The sequence below is a fragment of the Furipterus horrens genome, unplaced genomic scaffold (genome assembly GCF_987537825.1).
Source record: "Furipterus horrens unplaced genomic scaffold, mFurHor1.1.pri manual_scaffold_16, whole genome shotgun sequence".
NCBI lineage: Eukaryota > Metazoa > Chordata > Mammalia > Chiroptera > Furipteridae > Furipterus > Furipterus horrens.
In genome coordinates this window covers 1,750,903-1,769,143 of record NW_028327186.1, presented here as the reverse complement: position 1 = coordinate 1,769,143, position 18,241 = coordinate 1,750,903, and the positions used below count along the sequence as shown (strand labels likewise).

General features: G+C 43.5%; 1 long non-coding RNA gene and 2 other non-coding genes across 3 annotated transcripts; all 3 read left to right on the top strand.

Annotated features, from left to right (window-relative positions):
* The first annotated feature begins 68 nt into the window (after positions 1-68).
* On the top strand, positions 69-161 carry LOC149991964 (small nucleolar RNA SNORD116). The gene has a single exon (XR_016508533.1). It is a non-coding gene; the product is annotated as a small nucleolar RNA SNORD116 (small nucleolar RNA).
* Positions 162-701: 540 nt separating this feature from the next.
* On the top strand, positions 702-792 carry LOC149991963 (small nucleolar RNA SNORD116). Its single transcript, XR_016508549.1, has one exon. It is a non-coding gene; the product is annotated as a small nucleolar RNA SNORD116 (small nucleolar RNA).
* A 1,907-nt stretch (positions 793-2,699) lies between these two features.
* On the top strand, positions 2,700-11,490 carry LOC149991962 (uncharacterized). The gene is made up of 4 exons (XR_016508456.1): positions 2,700-2,819; positions 7,896-8,001; positions 8,714-8,824; positions 9,684-11,490. It is a non-coding gene; the product is annotated as an uncharacterized LOC149991962 (long non-coding RNA).
* Positions 11,491-18,241: the final 6,751 nt, after the last annotated feature.

Genomic DNA, 18,241 nt, shown 5'->3' with positions numbered 1-18,241 from the left:
GTTCCTTGACTCACTCAGTGAGCCCCAAGCCTGCCTTGCTAATTTATCCAGCGTATCAGAGCGTGCTTGGATCGATGATGACCCCCTCCCAATGCATTCCTTGGAAATCTGAACAAAATGAGTGAGAACCCCAACCGTCGTTCTCATCGGATCTGAGGTCCAGCACGTGGAGGGCCCCGGGCAGGCAGGAGTGAGGGACAGCGGCCCCTGGTCACACTCATGCACGCTCCACCCAGGGCCTCAATCTCACTGTTATATATTTTTTGCCTTAGTTTCTGAGGACATTGCTCAAATGTGCATGTGGTTTCTCCTTACTTCCCAGGTGGTGAGGCCGTGCAAACTCACCGTCAGCCATGAAGAGACAACCTTCCTTTTCTTTGATGACCGGAGGTGCGTGGGAGTCCTGGAGGGAGTGTGTTCCTGGCTGGTCACTGTACATGTGGGTTGCTCAAGAAGGTAAGATTTTCTCTGCCACAAGTTTTGTCCTTCTGTTTACTATTTAATAGGTTCTCTAGAGTGGTGGTTGGTCCACACCTCCCCCGTGGCATGCGAGGATTTCCTCTGAGAAAGGATTGGCTGTTCCTCTGCTCAGTGGCTTGGATCTGCATTTTCCTGCTCCTGGAGGGCTCTGAGGTTGTTGGTTTACCCACTGGCCTGTCTGTTCTTCCTTCCTAAGTATTCATGCGTCCCAGAATATGCTCCGATCAATGACGACCCCCTCACAATGCATTCCTTGCAAAAGCCGAACAAAATGGGTGTGAATGCCAACTGTCCTCTTTGGATCTGCAGTCCAGCACATGGAGGGCCCCGGACAGGCAGGAGTGAGGGACAGCGGCCCCTTGGTCACACTCATGCACGCTCCACCCAGGGCCTCAGCATTCGGGAGCCTCATGCCCTAACATCAGTACTAACATTGCATCTGTGGTTTTGGTTGGGTGGTATGCCTTTTTTTCCTTTTGACTGGCATGCTTTCTAAATTTAAAATCTGAGTATGTAGTTGTGATGGAGGCCTAGTGAGCACACGGTGTTCATATGTTTGGGCCACATTTCCTCGTTCCATTGTAGCCTTTGGAGGTCTTTTCCTTGTAGTTGAAGACCAGAATCTCTCATAGTTTCTGATTCTAGCCCCAGTCCCTTTGTGTACCTGTTCTCAGCTTTTGTCTCATCGAGGCAGTTTCAATCCAGTGAGCTGGCCGTGTGGACAGAGGGTGGAGTTGGCAGGTCACGTGGTTCAGCTCCTCAGTCAATCCATGTGCAGAGTGGCCAGTTGTTGACTGTGCCCTGGACTTTGCTCTGAAGGCAAGATGCTATGCTGGCTGACCCCCAGGACTCGGCGCGAGTTGGCTCAGGTGGCCGTGTCATTCCATGAGCTTCCATTGGATGGACTGTCTTGTATTGTTTCAACAGAGGTCATTGGCCTGCAACAAAGTCTTTGCTTCTTGCTGCGGTTGCCGATGGGTGCCTACCACGGAAGGCTTCTTGGCCCGTGTGCGTGGCTCCGTGCTAGGTGACCGCTGCTCACTTGGGGCTGCCATGGCGGAGTAGTGTTGCTCCGTTGTGCTTTCCCTATTGCCTTGAAGAGGTTTATGATCCCGTGACTCACATCCTCTTTCATTCGTGTCCTCTGAGCTCAAAATGTTCACGGTCAAAGTGTCTAATGCAGGAGTGTTTGGTTTTTCTGGTCCTGGCGGCTATCATTTTGTTAGAGGTGTTCAGATGTATTATTGGAAGGGTCTGCACACGGCAGGGACTTGGAGCCCGGCGATCCCACCGGCACTGCCTCGGGCAGAGGTCTGCTTGGAAAACACCCGCGGTTCCTTGTGTGGGAGGTGTGTCTGTTTTCATTCTTTGGAGGCTGCTGCTTTCTCGACAGTCCACGCAGGGCATGAGGACGCTACCTCGGACTTGGCAGCCAAGTGTTTGAGCGCTTTCTCAGCGGGCATGGCCTTGAATTTCTTTGTCTTAGAAATGCGTGGTTCTTGGACGGAATTGCCCTAGTTGCTGTTGGGTGTTATTCGTTGTCGCGGTTGATGAACCTGCTATTTCTCTGGGGTCCTGATGGCCCACCAAAGACAGTTAGGGTTAGTTATCAGGAGCAGTCACCTGGCCTGGATTCATTTGACAAGTTGATATTCACGATGGGCTGCTACCGCCCTGTAGCTGGTGTCCCATGTTGCCAGCGTTATGTTGGTGGTTCTCCATTGTTCGGGTGGTTGCAAATTCTCCACCCAGTGCGGTTGACTTGTGAAAGCTCGCAGGGACGCTGTGTACAGGTTGACATCGCATTTATGGTCAAGAAGAAGGTGTATCTAGAGTCAGCGGCATGTTGTGTTCAGGAGGGGCTGTAAGAGATGGGGTTTGTGGGCCATTTCAGGAACATCTAGGGCTCAAAGTTCACATCCTCTTTTTTGTTTTGAAGGTACCAGTCTCCCCCCATGGGGTGGCCAGGATTGAAGTAGGGATTTGTGCAGAAGGCAAGCTTGTCCAGTTGCTGAGGCCTCTACACACAAACACCTGCAGACGTATCTGCAAGCCTCTGTGCCATTGTGCGGTCACACACACCTGCAGTCACAACTGAGGGACAGAGGAGCCTGGGAGGCAGATCAAGGCTTACCTGGGGAATGTTCGGCCTGGGTCTCATTACCTGAGGACCTGGGCCCAATTCTTAATCCTACATGTGATTTCTTCCAGGGGAATCTGCCAGTGAACATTCGCCAGAGAGGGCCGTTCTGCGAAGCCTGTGACACTCGCCGCTGGGAGGGAGCCCTCGGGGCCAAGGGGTATCAGGTATTTAGGACGTTGGTGGCTCCCTCGTGACGGTAAGCAGCCCTTCTTTGCCAGAACCAACCAGTTGTTCCGTGTGGGAGGACCTGTGTTTCCCTCTCCTTCCCCTGGGCGGCCGGCCGAGGGCCCTGGATCCTCTTCCTGCCCCGTGCTTGGCCCTGGGTACCCTGGATCGCTTACCTGTTCGCACTCGTTGCCTGTTTCAGGTCGAGCCTGCAACTTTGAATATCCAGTGTCCGAATATGTGCTTTTTAAATTGATTTTGGCCCCCAATAGGCATTCCTTGCAAATCTGAACCAAAGGAGTTAGGAACCCCTTCCATCACTTTAAGTTATGAAATGAGGAAATTTACAATTCTTGGTAATCCAGGTTGATTTCATTGGCTCTTATTTCTTCAGCCAGTTTCCTGTATATTTAAAGGGAGACTATAGTTGTATTCAGTCGTGCCTTTGGGGACACTTTGACACCAGTTTCTTATTAAAATGACCTATGCCCCCTGTTCTAAGTGCTGAGTATATTTCCCTTGTCTTAGGTTGTCCAGTGCATATGTATCTTTAAGCCCTTGTAACCTGTTAATAGCATGTATTCAATTAGGAAGATTTTCTTCTTCAACTTGGCTCACTTCCCCCACGCTTTGAGGGCCGGAAGTGACATTGGAATTGTCTCAACTCCTTTTCGCCACTCATTGGAAGTGCTGCATTTGTCTCTTGCCCCAATTTCCTTCCCTGGAAATTCTCGGAATGCTGATTCCCAGAGGTAGCATTACAGTTATGAATACTTGTTTTTTGTGGGTCATATTTATTTTGTTTAATTAATCAAGAATGTAATTGGTTTTTTAAAACTCTTTAAATCTAAGCAATGTGAGCACTTATTAATCTGGTGAGTCAGCTGAGGCTTCTGTCTCATTTCTTTCCAGGAATTTTGCACTTCCTCTTTTTTGAATAATATTGGACCACTCAGTAATAAAGCAGTGTATTTTATGTGCAGGGTCACAAATAACTTTTCTGGTTTTTTGACAAATAGACATGTGTACTTCTTATATTCCTTTTTTATTTTTTATTCTGAGATTTATTTATTTACTTTTATTTTTTTTCTTTCCCCATTGCTCCCCCCCACCCTACCCACCCCTCTCCCACAGTCAATCCCCACCCCATTGTCCACGTCCACGGGTCATTTATACATGTCCTTTGCCTAGATGCTTGCTTCTTATATCTCTATATGTTTACTCCATTTCCACAGGTTGATGTAAATAAATAAACCATTTTTTCCTTTGGGGATGTGACAAGAAGAAAGCACTGGGCCTAATTTTATCGCGCCTGTGGGAGTCAGTAGGAATTCTCACATCAGTAGGAATTCTCACATCAGAGGGCAGTTTGCCCTGAAGACCCTGACATCCCTCTTAGCACTTTGTGACAGTCCTGTAGGACAGCAGGACTCTGGCCTAGCTTCAAGCCGGCCGCACATCCTTTTTAGGCTCCGTGCTGAGAAAGAAATTTGTAGTTTTAAATGGCTCTGTGAGAAAAAAGGAACTTTATCAGGTATATAACCTAAGCTTCTATCTTAAGAAACAGGAAAGAGACTAAAGTAGAAAGTTAAACCCAAATCACGAACAACAAAATTAATAATAATAATTTGAGCAAAAATAAATTACAGAGCCATAAAGCCCAGAGTAACTATGCAGAAACCCCATGAAACCCAATGTGGGGTGTCTGCCACGGTGAATGAAATTGACAAGGCGTTGGTTAGAGTGACTGAGAAACGGGGAGAAGACGCCGATCACTGAAATGTGGGAAGAGAGAGCAGTCACTCTGCTGACTGTAGATTACGTCAGGAAGGTTGTTCATCTCGTTGTATTTTTCTCGGAGGGGAGGTGGCCATGGAGGAAAACAAGGTTTTCCTTGCTCAAAGTTTTCTTTTTTAAAGAATATTTATTTTTAGAGAAAGGGGGAGACAGAAAGAGAGGGGGAGAAACATGGATGTGAGAGCGGAACATTGACTGGTTGGTGGCCTCTTGTGTGCACTCTGACTGGGGATCGAAGCCACAACCCAGGAGTTGAACCTGTGACCTCTTGCTTTGTGGGATGACACCCAACCCACTGAGCCACACCAGCCAGAGCTAAAGTGTTTTCTTTTTAATTTTTTAATGAATTTATTGGGGTGACTTTGGTTAATAGAATTATAAAGTACATCATACATCATCTGTATATTGTATTGTGTGTTCCCCAAGCCAAGTCTCCTATCCCCCTTTTACCCTCTTCTACCGCCCTCCCTTGCTTAAAAGTTTAAGTTGCATTTAAAACTCACTCAGCAAAGCACCATTAATATTTTAGATCTCATTGACATCAGTGCTTATTATCTCTGGACAATACAATACACTAATTGAAAGTTGTCTGTATTCCCAGCCAGTGCTGTGGATTTTGGGGGATGGTTTTTTTTGTTCAATAGTCAATGACCTAATCTATTTGAGGAGGCCTCTTGTCACCACATCACATCCATGCATTAATAACACAGTGATTCTGCCTCAGCTTCCATTCCTGTGGAGTCTAGGATTTTTGACATTTCTGAGCGTGGCTCAAAGCACCAAGACATTAGGAGCTATGAGTGTTTGAATAGTTTCTTCCTTTTAAGGAATGAAGGTGACATTGGGCCAACAAGAGGCAGTGTCCCTGGGGCCCAGCAGTGTGCCCCGGGGAGGGTATGCTTTAGAAAAGGAGCAGAGACTGCCCCAAACAGTTCGTGACAAGCTGGGATGCAGTCTGCGCTCTTCACCCACTTCGGCATTTTTCTCGTATTATTGCCAGCATCCTCCTGGGGTCAAAAGTGGTTTGGGGGGAGCAAAAGAAATCTTAAATATTATAGTGGCTCATGTCTCCCAAATAGCTACCATCCATAAGCACATATATAGCATATTTGTGCTATTAACATAATGGGAGGGGGTCAAAGTCTGAACAGGATGTGTAAGCAAGTGACCATGAGAAAGAAGGCTGAGACGCGCTGCTGTGCCGCGGGCGTAACTCACCTGTGTCTTCTGCCCTCTGACCGAGCAGTGGTCAGCGGCGACGTCAGCCACAGCGCTTGCTGCTGTTTGCCCAGATTCCGGTGACTTTAGAAGGTTGTGTGCGCATTGTCCCCAGTTAAGAGGCATATAATATCTTCCTCTTCTACAATCCATTATCTTTTTAAAAAACTTCTCAAAGTATGTTTATTGATTTTAGAGGAAAGAGAGAGAGAGAGATCGATCAGTTGCCTCCTGTAAGTGCCCTGTCCAGGGATCAAACCCGCAACATTTTTGTGCCTGCGATGATGCTCCAACCCACTGAGCAACCCGGCCAGGGCTTTAAATGCATTATCTTACCTTAGATTTTAAGTACTTTCCAAAGGAAGGTGTCTGTGTATTTTCCTTGAAGGAAATGAATGCTCAGCTTCTACTGGGACTTGCAGAAAACTAGCCAAGGCCTACATCCCTGAGTTTACCAGCAGGAATTTTTAGGAGCAAGTTGACACTCTGAGAGAATTATGTATGCAAAATAATAGGCCACTACTCTAGTCCTAGGGCTTCCAGATCTTTCTTTAGCAGGAACCAAAGTTCTGTTGGACACAAATTCTTTAGAGCTATTACACATAGGACAAAAGGTTTAGATGTTATAAACATCACATCTTTAAAGTATCCATTGTTGAAATCTTAGGTAAAATTATTTGGAGGGAAATATGTTTGAAAATAGAATTGTAAGCTACCAGATTGTGTTAAATATTTCTAGATTTATTTATTGACTTATCAGGAAGCAATAAAACAAAATAAAGAAGACAGGGGTCTGGTACCAGTAGTTCATATTCAAAGACAGATGCATGTTTTACCAATTGTATGTTTTTTGCTTAACTTTTAATGTAATTGTAAATAATAATAAAAAAGTAAAAAATTTGCACTTTTAAATATGATATTTCAAGATATTTTAAAGATTGGCATAACGGAAGAAAACCTATAAATACATTTTATAATTATGATACAATGTTCTGCAGATAACCTCGAAAGGAGAGTATTAGGATATTACTTAGAGTTGCAAACAAGTTCTCATTTGTTCATCGGGTGATTGACAATGTTGAGATCAGTAATCATACCTAAGCCATTGTTTGGGAATGCTCTGAATATAGTAATCAAATATAGTCTTCATTTGGTCACATCAAAGTTTATGGTTATATAGAAGTTGTTTTTTTTAACTCTTTAAAGAGGTTTTATTTATTTTTAGAGAGAGGGGAAGGGAGGGAGAAAGAGAGGGAGAGAGAGAGACATCAAAGTGTGAGAGCTAGATCAGTTAGTTGCCTCTCACATGCCCTGACCTGGGGACCTGGTCTACAACCCAGGCGTGTGCCCTGACTGGGAATTGAGCCCGTGACCCTTGCATTTGCAGGCTGGTGCTCAGTCCACTGAGCTACACCAGGGAGGACATTAGATGCTTTTTTCAAGATCATAGATAAGAACATGGCATTTGTGATTTCTTTTAGATAAAGAATGGTTGGGGTGCCTCCAATTATATCACAGAGAAGGCGCCCTTTTGCTAGGTAATGCCCTTGGGGCAAATTTTAGACTATTTTTCAAAGAAGAATAATTTAATTTAAATCAGTTTTTCTAGATACCTAGATATTATTGATACACATATTTTTCTCAAAAGGTGGTCTTATAGAAATTGACAAGCTAGATACTTTATTGCCTATGAAGTTGTTAGGTACCTTCCTTGGACTTCGGCAGGTGGTAATGGAGAAACCATTTTTTCATTGATCTGTGTATAATAGTAGAAAAATTATTTTATAACATTGAGTTTTAATAGTATGGAAATATTTGTTCTTGTTGACATAATTACTAGCTAGCCACCCTGTGTCTGTTGGCCCTCAGAGTGGAGGGACAGCCGGTCATGCTGAGTTTTTGCTCCTGAGAAACACACACAGGACTTCCCGAAGTCCAGTTTCCCAGTCTGTGTACACTGCAGGCTACACACTTCAGAATTTTGGTGTTAAATTCGATTACGTGCATGCGTGTTTGTGTAGAGTCTCTGTACATTTCTCTCTGCATATATTCTTTCTTAAAGTGTTACTTTTCTTCTTTTTTTCCCTTTCAGGTGTTGGTGGAACCTAAAAGGGAAGGGAAGCAGCCTTAGAGTCAGTTCCAGACAACTCCTCCGTCGGTGGTCCTGCGTTCCTGCTGTCTTGTGGGCACCCTCGCAGGTGTGACTCCATGGGCAGGGAATGGCATGTTTATTGGGAACAAGTGTAGCATGGCTAGAGGTTGATAGATCTTGTTCTTCCGAAGCCTGGTGACATTAGGTTCTAGCTTAATGAAAAACCCAGCTCAGAATCCGATGGGAGTGGTCACACTCACTGGAAGTACAGTTGTGGGTCCTACCGGGTCTTGCTAACCTAGACCTAACCAGGTCTTTCCTCCACAATCCCGTCCTGAAACTAAGTCTACCTGCATAAGACTATTTATTGAGTTCTTTCTGAGTTCTTTGTATGCATGGTTCACTCATCCCATGGACTTTTAATTTCTTAAGGCCTGATGTTTTTCAGTTCATGTTTGTGACGCAGATAGCAGGCATAGGCTAGGTCCTCAACAGACTTTGAGAATAGACACATGAGTACATCATTTTGCGTGAGTTTGTAAATAACCGGGCCAGCTAAGCAGAAAATGATAAATCATGAAAAGAGACGTGATTTTCAGTGGGATTCAGGCAGCCCAGTGGGTCTTACAAAAGCAGTGGGAAGAGCTCTGTGCAAGATGCTGACTGACGTTGACATGTGGAGGGGGTGGAGTGGGCAGCTGTGGTTTCGGAGCCCGGGGACCGAGCGAGAAGCAGCTTCAGGCAAAATCAGCAAGGAAGAGGACCAAGCTGAAATGCCGTTTTCACTGGAGGTGGTGTTTCTCATTTTATTCCCTCAGAGCATGCCATCCTGCGAACTCTTGGGAATGAAAGACCCAACACATCACCAAGGCTGGAGTCTACAAAGAGCCCTCGCTGGCCCGTTGTACAAAGGCCGCTGCCCTCTGCAGGTGAGGTTTCGTCTTTCTAGGGGCAGCCATGTCTGGGTGGGAAAGTAGCCATTAACTTCCTAAAGGTGGGTGGCTTCTGGTTGCATCTGACTGACTCCAAGGGCCCAATTGTATAACGAGTTAAGAGACACAGCTTTTCTTATATAGTTTGTGCACATCTAAGTCCATCCACGTCCTGCCACTAGGAAGGATTTTCTTCCCCAACCAACTGAGCTCCTCCTCGGCCAGACCCATTGTGTTAGCAGAGACTTGCTGTACATAAGAGGCAAAGCAGATTCTCTGTAACTATTAGACTGGAGGGCAGACAAGTAGTTTGGCTTGAAATAGTTGACTGAATGAATGAGTGACCTAGAACTTTTCCTAAAGTGTGCAGTTAACTTATTTTTTTAAATCCTCACCTGAAGGTGTGTTTATTGATTTGAGACAGAGAGAGAGAGAGAGACTTTGATCCGTTGCTTCCCATACGTGCCCTGACAAGAGACAGAACCCACGACCTTTTGGTGTATGGGGCGACACTCCAACCCACTGAGACACCAGGGCATAGTGACGTAGAACTTTCAGAAGCCATTTACAGAAGGAAAGAGACAGATACAAACCGGAGCTAGCTGGAGATGTCCATCACTTTTTAACCCAGCAGAGGAAAAACGTAGCTCCTATGTTTGGCCTCTTTGATTGTAGGATGTTTTAAAGTCATTTTTCTGGCCACAGCATGGACCCCGCTACCAAAAATGCCGCTTTCTATGCATGCCCCGGGTTGGATTGCTCCAGTGTATAGAAAAGTGTGTGAGGATTTGACAGGCCCCCGACATTGGAAAATGGGTGCCTTACCGTCACCAATTCCCTGACTGTGTCCTTGCAGGTGGATCTGTCCCTCTGGTGCCATGACTTCTGCCATCAGCGTCCCCCACGCTATGATACCGTCCTCCTTCTGCACGGAGATTCCTCTCTGGCCAGTGTCGCAGCGGATGCCTCCTGCAGATAAGAAATGCTTAACTGAGAAATGGTCATGTTGGGATGTCATCGCTGAGACTTTAATTTGGGCGTGTGACTATTTTCTCTTCTGCCACTTGACTCAGTCCATCCCGGGAGCCTCAGTAGAGGACACATTATTGCCCAGGAAACTCAAAATGATGGAATGTCTCAGTGCTTCCATCAATATAAATTCATCATTTTCATTTGCCGGGCGGTACATTTAAAAAATAGGATCTATTACAAAAAAAACTTTATATGTTTTCTTTCCCCAAAATTCAAAGCTTATCTAAGTATCTCATGTCTACATTAAGTGACCTCCACTCTCCTAATTCTTGCTCTATTGAGGTAGCTGCGTGCATTCTTTAAGTAGATAGGTCTGTCCCCCACACACACCCTATTTTGGGAGGGTTCCGAAAGCGGGGCCATATTATACACCTTCCACACACTGCCTTTCCTTTAACAGTTTTTTCAATGCCCTTTTTATTAAAAAATTTCATTTATTTATTTATTTTTAGAGAAAGGGGAAGGGATAGAGAAACAAAGGGAGAGAAACATCGATTGGTTGCCTCTCGTATGCCCCTAACCGGGGACCTGGCCCACAAGCCAGGCGTGTGCCCTGACTGGGAATCGAACCAGTGACCTTTCAGTTTGCATCCACTGAGCCCCACCAGTCAGGGCTCAGTGCTGTTTTCCTGTTTCAATAACACACATCTATGTCATTAATTGAATGACTACATGACTGTGTTGTAGATTGAATATAATTAAATGCTTTAAGTTTTTCTCATTCATAGATATTTATGTGAGCACCAAAATATCTGTGCATTGAACTTCCCTCTATATCAATAATTTTACATTTGTCTTATTATATCATAATAAATTACTTAGCAATTGAAATGCTGGGATTAAGAATGTGCGCATTTAAAATTTTTAAAAGTATCACCAGATTTCCTTAAAAATGTGATAATTTGATCCTCCAATGACAACAAATAAGATTGCCAACTTTCCCACAACCACACAGATCATGGATTTTATAAATATTGAAACTTTTTGCCAATGTGATAGCCCAAACTATTGTCTTCAAATGTATTTCTTTTGTTTTTGAGTTTGATCATTTTTTCATGTTATTAGCCATCTGTATTTTTTAATTTCCTCTTTGTCCAATTTTGTTGGTGGGGGGAGCCTTCAGTCTGTTCCTTATTTCAGAGGGCTCATTTATTTCTGGGAAAAGAAGCTTTGGATTGTCAAGCATTACAGATATTTTTACACACTTCTAAACCTCATTTTTGTTGTAAGACTGTGTACGATTGTTATATGTCCAAGTACAACCATGTTCGCTTCTCCGGCTTCTGAGTTTCATGTCATTTTGGAAAGATATTTATACTGACTCCATGAAACCCTTCACCTATGTTAACTTCTAATTATTTTGTGTTTTTTAAATCAGATTCTTAAATCATGAGAAATTTTTTTTGATTTGAATTCTTGAAGTTGCCAAGTTATTTGCCATTACCTGCGATTATTTGCCAATAATTGCCCATTTATCTGTAATGCCATCTTGCACTGTGCTGTATCCTCATCTGTGACTGGCTCCATTTTTGTTTTGTGGGTCTGTGCGTCTTCTCTGCCTCCTGTCTCATGTCTTCTCGTTGGGAGAAATTACAGTTTAGACTGCAATTTCATCAACTTTAATAAATTACTTCATGGGATAATTGGTTTCTAATAATATAAGTCTTCCTGTCCAAGGACAAGGTATGTCTTTCTCTTAATCCAATCATGGTTAATAGTCTTAACTTTCTGATGAGGGTGTTTTCTTTCCCTTTCTTTCCTTACATGATATATATTTTTTTGTATCTAAAAGTTTTGGTTTTGCAGGTAAGTGGTCACCGTTTTTTCTTGTAACTTTCCAGATTTTTTTCAAAGTCCATACTCAATGCCTTTGCAAATGCTGGTAGTTTTGATTCTCCTCTTCCAAATGATCTGGATTTTAGTTATGTTGATAAACTTCACTGACTGGTACTTTTAGAGCACTTGAACAATTGTGGAACTATTATCCACCTTTGATTTGATCCCATGCTCACGTAATGCTTCTTGGTCTTGGCCAGCACATTGTTGCTGGTCTGTGACACAGAAAGACTCCCCCAAAGATTTCTTAAACAGAGTCGCTGGCAGCGAGGGAGAACACCACTTTGATAAGGCTTAGCAGTGTTTCAAAAGCAGGAAATGACGGCTTCAGGGTCTGGGCTGACACTATTGAAGGCAGGCTTTCCAAGCAGGAAACCGGTTACAGACAGGCACCATGCCGTGCGTAGTTCAAGGTTGATGGGAGAGTGAGCTGAGGGCCTTCATGTGAGTTTGGGTCATCCCATTTCAACGTGATAAATGAGCTGTTTTCCTTATGTCAGTAGGATGTTATCAGGGGTATTTTCTTACATGAGCAAGCTGTGAATTGATTGGTTTACAGTTAATTTTGTTCATAGGATTGGCTGGGTGGTGTCAAGACTTAGTGGCATTAGGTAAGTTATATATAGTTGGTCTCAATCATTGGTGTATGATACTAGTCTTAAATCAGATATTTTTGTGGATCGTGTTAGATAGATTTCTAGAAAAAATTATATAGTTCTAAAGAATTTTAATTGAAATCAGGATTTATGGAACATATAGCATGGAACCAGAAGTGTTCTAGGCAGTGTAGAAATTGCTGTGAACAAGACAGTAAGGATCCCTGCAGTCATGGGGTAGACTAGATTTTTAGGGACGATTGCACACTCCCTACTGAGACGGGTGCCAGAGTACATTGCCTGGATTCCATTTCCCATGCACTGTGTCCCTGGTCGTCTTTGTGACCAGAGGAGGGGATGTGCCAGCTACTGCCCGAATTAAATGAGATAGGTAAGAGAAGTGTTAATGAGCCCAGTATCTTGCACATTCTGTGATCGATAAATATCACTTGTGAATTTGAAAAAATATATATTCATAAAGTATTGATAATGTACATACACCAAATACTGGCTCCAGAAAAGTATTCCCCGAACTACCTTGGTCTCTGTGATAGTAAGATAGGGCTTGGCCCTGGCTGGTGTGGCTCAGTGGATTGAGCACCAGCCTGTGAACCAAAGGGTCACCGGTTCGATTCCCAGTCAGGGCACATGCCTGGGTTGTGGGCCAAGTCCACAGTTGGGGGCATGCGAGAGGCAACCACACATTGATGTTTCTCTCCATCTCTTACTCCTTCCTTTCCCCTCTCTAAAAATAAATGAATAAAATCTTTTTGAAAAAAGAGAGCCCACCTGGGCAGAGTCTCAGTGGTGTATCCATGGGGGGTGAGGCTTGAGGGGAGAAGACAGAATACAGGATCCTGCTTGAGCTCTTGGGCTTGGGCTGTAACATCAAGACCTAGTTTTCCTTCTAGAATTGAGTTATCTGAGACTCTCTTCTTCTTAGAAACTAATGGGTCAGAATAGAACCTGGGTGACATCAGACAGTATACTGAAGGCAGACTTTGGTTGACCAGGGTAACTAGTTCCTGGCTGGTGTGCAGGACGTAGCCAGGAGACTTTGGTTTCACCAGTCCAGTGCGAGTCTTCAGAGATACTCAACGAGGCCTGGCCAGTGTGGCTCAGGGGTTGGAGCGTGGTCCTGGAACCGAAAGGTTGTGAGTTCGATTCTCTGTCCTGGCCTGGATCCCTGGTCTGGGTGTGTGGCAGCCAATTGATGCTTCTCTCTTTCACTCCCTCTCACCCTTCCTCTTTCCCCCTAAAAAGCAAATGAAAATGTCCTGGGGTAGGATAAAACAAACGAAGGCTGCCCAAGGATCTGGTTAAAGTCGAAGTACCTCTCTGTGAGATTGTCAGATAGCATTGTAATGTCTCATTGTCACTCATCACGACTAGTGTAGTGACAGCCAGTCAGCTCTGCAGTATCAGCAGCATTATCACATCTAAAGCAAAACCAGGAGAAAGCCAAGCCATTTGTGGGTAGTGGAAAGCCATGCCTGGGAGTTGATTTCCTTCCAAATTCCATCTGCTTCTAATGGGTTCCTAAGGCTTCTCAGATGGAGGTCCCAGTGATGGTTGCAGGTGGTTTATGCCCCTTTGATAGATATCACTCTTAAGTATCGATCCCGTGGGTATTTTTACTTCTGTACCAGTTTTAACCCTACCTGAAAGGGTCCTTTCTGAGTCTGAAGGCTGTCTTTCTCTCCCCCAGTTTAGACCATGTCCCCAGAATCGATCAGTTGTTTTAAGGAGGTAATGACTTAAAGGAGACCCTCGTGGAAAACCATGAAGCTCCCACTGCCTTAGCTGCTGCGTCTTTGCCATAACTGGGTCAAGACAGATACTTTAGTGCCCTGACGGGTGTGACTTAGTGGGATAGGTGCCATCCCACAAAGCAAAGGTCACTGGTTTGATTCCCAGTCAGGGCACATGTCTGGGTTGCAGGTTCGGTCTCTGGTCAGGGTGCATAGATAGCAGAGGCAACTGATGGATGATTCTCTCCCCCTCCCCTCCCCTCTCTCTAAAAATAAACAAATAAAATATTGTAAAAAGATAGCTAGTTTGGTAAGCTGGTCTCTGAGGATTCTTATGAAGTTGAATCAGAACAAGAGTTGGTCCACATGACTCATTTACAAGTCCTTTTGGTAGAAGTTTTATTACTATTACAAACGACTGAATTGCCTGAGTTGCCTGCAATATGTGGCCATGATCGCTTATGATAATGTAGAATTAAGAGTGGAGGTGAGAGTCCAAAACTAATAGGTTATTCTGTTCCTAATTCAAAAGGAAGAGTTCAGTGGGCCCCGAAGGATTTGAGGTCATTGTCATGAAAGTGAACATTGGGCCTTGAGAACTTGAGAGCCTGAGAGCGTTGCTAATTTGACTTGAAGATTTTGGCTTGTTCTGTCTTTCCTGAAGATTGGAGGCGTGGGGACCAAAGTGTCCTGTGTGCCTGGCAGGCCTGTGCCAAGCTGTTTTATTACAGTCTCTGTAAAATGGTTGTGCCTGGTCTATAGAAGTAGTTTGGGAACACCAAATCGTGTAATATGTTGCTACTGGCAAAGCAGGAAATCAACAAGGGTTCAATCCATCCCCCAAATAACACACATTCAAAACCCATTGCAGAAAGGAATTCATGAATCCGTCTGCAAATGTTCAAAGGAGCCCAGGTTTGGCCTCTCACCCATGCCCCCCCGTTGTGGTTTGACCAGCACCCTCAGAAATCTGAGTAAGGTTTCCCCACCAACGTTGATTGAATACAGTGGCCAGTTTGTCCTTGCTGTGGTAGGTAATTTCACTTTAAATTTCTTTTAATCCTCACATGAGGGTATGTTTATTGATTTTAGAGAGAGAGGAAGGAGGGGGAGAGAGAGAGACATTGATTGGTTGTCTCCCATATGCACCCCATTGGGGTTTGAACCCACAACTTAGGTATGTGCTCTGACCAGGGATTGAACCTGCAACATTTTGGTGCACAGGATAACACTCCCCCTAAGGCAGGTGGCCAGGGCTCACACTAAAGTTGTGCAGTTTTCCAGTGGAGGTCCTGTGGCACGACCGAGCGCCCATCCTGAGAGCATCACGGGTGATTCTCGTGTTGTTTGCCCGTAGATTTCTCCCAGTTACCCTTTGCTGACTCTGGAGCCCATATTCTATAACAGCTATTAGAACCTCTCTAAAGATTCAATCAGGAGGGACAGATCTTAGTGAGGGCTGCCTGCTGGGGCATTTCCTTTAGGTTACATGGAATCCCCTTTTGTCTGAGAGTTTACTTTTATCATAGCCATCTTTTTATTGATTGATTTTTAGGGGGTGGGACATCAATTTGTTGCTTCTTGTATGTGCCCTGACCAGGGATCGAACCTGCAAACTTGGCGTATCGGGACGATGCTCTAGCCAACTGAGCTACCCAGCCACGGCAATATAATAGCCACTTTCAAAGGAAACTTCAGAGCAGTCAAAAAATTATTTAATTAGCTGACCATTCTTAATTGAGGCTCCTGCTGAGATCAGGAACCCTGTTTATTGCCTGACAGGTGTGGATCAGTTGTTTGGGCATCATCCCACAAACCAAAAGGTTGCCAGTTCAATTCCAGGTCGGGGCACATGCTTGGATTGCTGGTTCTATCCCCAGGCAGGGTATGTGCAAGAGTCAACCAATTGATGTTTCTCTCTCATATTGATGTTTCCTTTTATCTAGAATCCATTTTAAGAAACTGTTTACTCACAAGGCATTCCAAAACCATGGACTGCACTCCAAATACACTTCATATCAGTGTATAATCATCCTCTCCTCTCTAACTGACCGGATCTGTGATTGCTGATGAGTTCTGACATCTGGGGTGATTTTGCCCTGGTACGTAGATCAAGTATGTTGTACAGATGATTTTGATCCAAAGGGACGTTAACAAAAACATAAAACACAAATCTATCAATGTAAAATATACAGCCTCACGGAATCACTGACAATAAAATGGTATTTGAGGGCAGTACTATAGGGTGCAAGGGATGTGTATTCTGTTTCTAACTCTGAGGTCCTGACCAAATCCCTGTTTTTCCCAAGTGGGTTTTTGAAATTGGGGGATGAAATTATATATATAAGGATTGGTATGTGTTTTTGGCATTTGTTTTTAGTCCTTTTCACTTTCTGGTTTTAGAAGATATCGTTGTGGGTACCAGTTCAGATACGTAAATCTAAACCTTCCTAGGTGCATTCCAAATAATTTACCTACTTTAGTAGAAAATTTTGTGCACAAAAATGTCTTAGCGCTTCTCTGCAATCTTCAGTTAAGGCTTTATTTAGATACAGAGGTTGTAGTAAATCAATTTCCAAATTATCTATAGACTTTTTATGGGAAGGGGAGGCCTCAGAGACTTGAGGTCCAGACCACCGAGAGAGGGTTTAATTTGCAATTCCATTTGTACAGCAAATTCCGACCTGTCTGGTAGGCACCTACAGTGTTGCAGTGGAAGAAAGACTGATGTAGTTCAAGTCTGGGGGGAGCTGGGACATGGGGAACCTCTTGAGGTTTACAGGAGGAACCTAACCCCCCAAAACTTGGTCAGTTTTGAGGAAGTGATTGTGTAATCGTGGTAGAGTTTTAACATTGATATTCTAGTCCCCATGTCCGTTATTTAAATGGCAAGTTTATTCTTTGATATTTAAAGAAAACTTTTAACTTTAGGGTAAAATGGGGGCTTTGATATCCACTTAAGGACCTTGGCTGATTAACTTCTTATTTTCCCCTTTTAGGATGATTATTTTCCAAGTGTACTTACTGTTTCAAGGTGTCTGAGGTGGGAAGATGAAATTTTGTCTCTAGTTCGATTTTGCTTTCATTATAAAACTTTTCAAAATGTTTAGTGAGGTGCTGGAGTTCTGAGAAGGTGGCTATTTTCAATTCTAGTTTTTTCTAGCATATTTTATTCTCTTAATTTCTGGCTTAAGTTTATATTCCTTTCCGTGATTTTTTTTTTTTTGCACTTGCCATCTGAGCATTTAATAGTTTTGATGGATGTCTCCTTGCATTAGAATGCAGACATACTGAACATAGAGATTTTGGTCTGTGTTTACATTAGTACCTATTTCCTGACTGTGAAAGCAATAAAAATTAACTGAAGTTTGAAAACCAAGCTGCTAAAATTACTCCAAATTCTTGGTCTGGCAAAGGAACAATCAGAAGTGAAGCCTCAACTATTGGGTTGGCCAAAAAGTCCATTATGTTTTCTCCAGACAATGGCTCTAGCAGTGCTTAGTGGTCTTTAACTTCATTTGATACTATTTGTTAGATTGTATTTTGACAGCTGTCATATCAATGTGCATTTTTTAAAAAATTATCAAAATTGGTGGATTTTGTGCAGCCATTTTCATATTGAAGATAGAAAAAATACATAACTTTTTGGCATGTTATGCTTTATTATCTCAAGAAAGGTAAATATGCAACTGAAATGCAAAAATGATTTGTGCAGTGCATGGAGAAGGTAAAGTAGTTTATGAAGTTTCTGGCACTATTGACATTTTGGCCAAATAAATTCCCTGCTGTGGGGCTGCCTTATGCACTGGAAGATGCTCAGCAGCACCCTTGGGCTCTGCCCACTAGAAGCCAATAGTGGGAGACAGCTGACATACTCAAAAACTCCAAATCAATAAAGTCATTGGTGAAAATAAAAAATGTGTCTTTTATTTTACGGTAAATATAATGGACTCTGGCCAACCCAATATTTGCTTATTGAAGAAAGGAGCAAAATAATTTAGAACTTTGAAGCAGGGTAGAATTTAGGTTAAAATGATAATAAGCAGCATTTTTGTCAGATCAAAGCAAACGTGGAGCAGATGGAATGGTGTTGATTTGATCAAAGTGAAATGGAGCTGGTTGGATGTGTTAGCAAGTGCAGGTCAGTTCAGGTTCAAGTAGTGTTTGTTGATCGTGAATTTAGCTCAAAACCAGTTTTG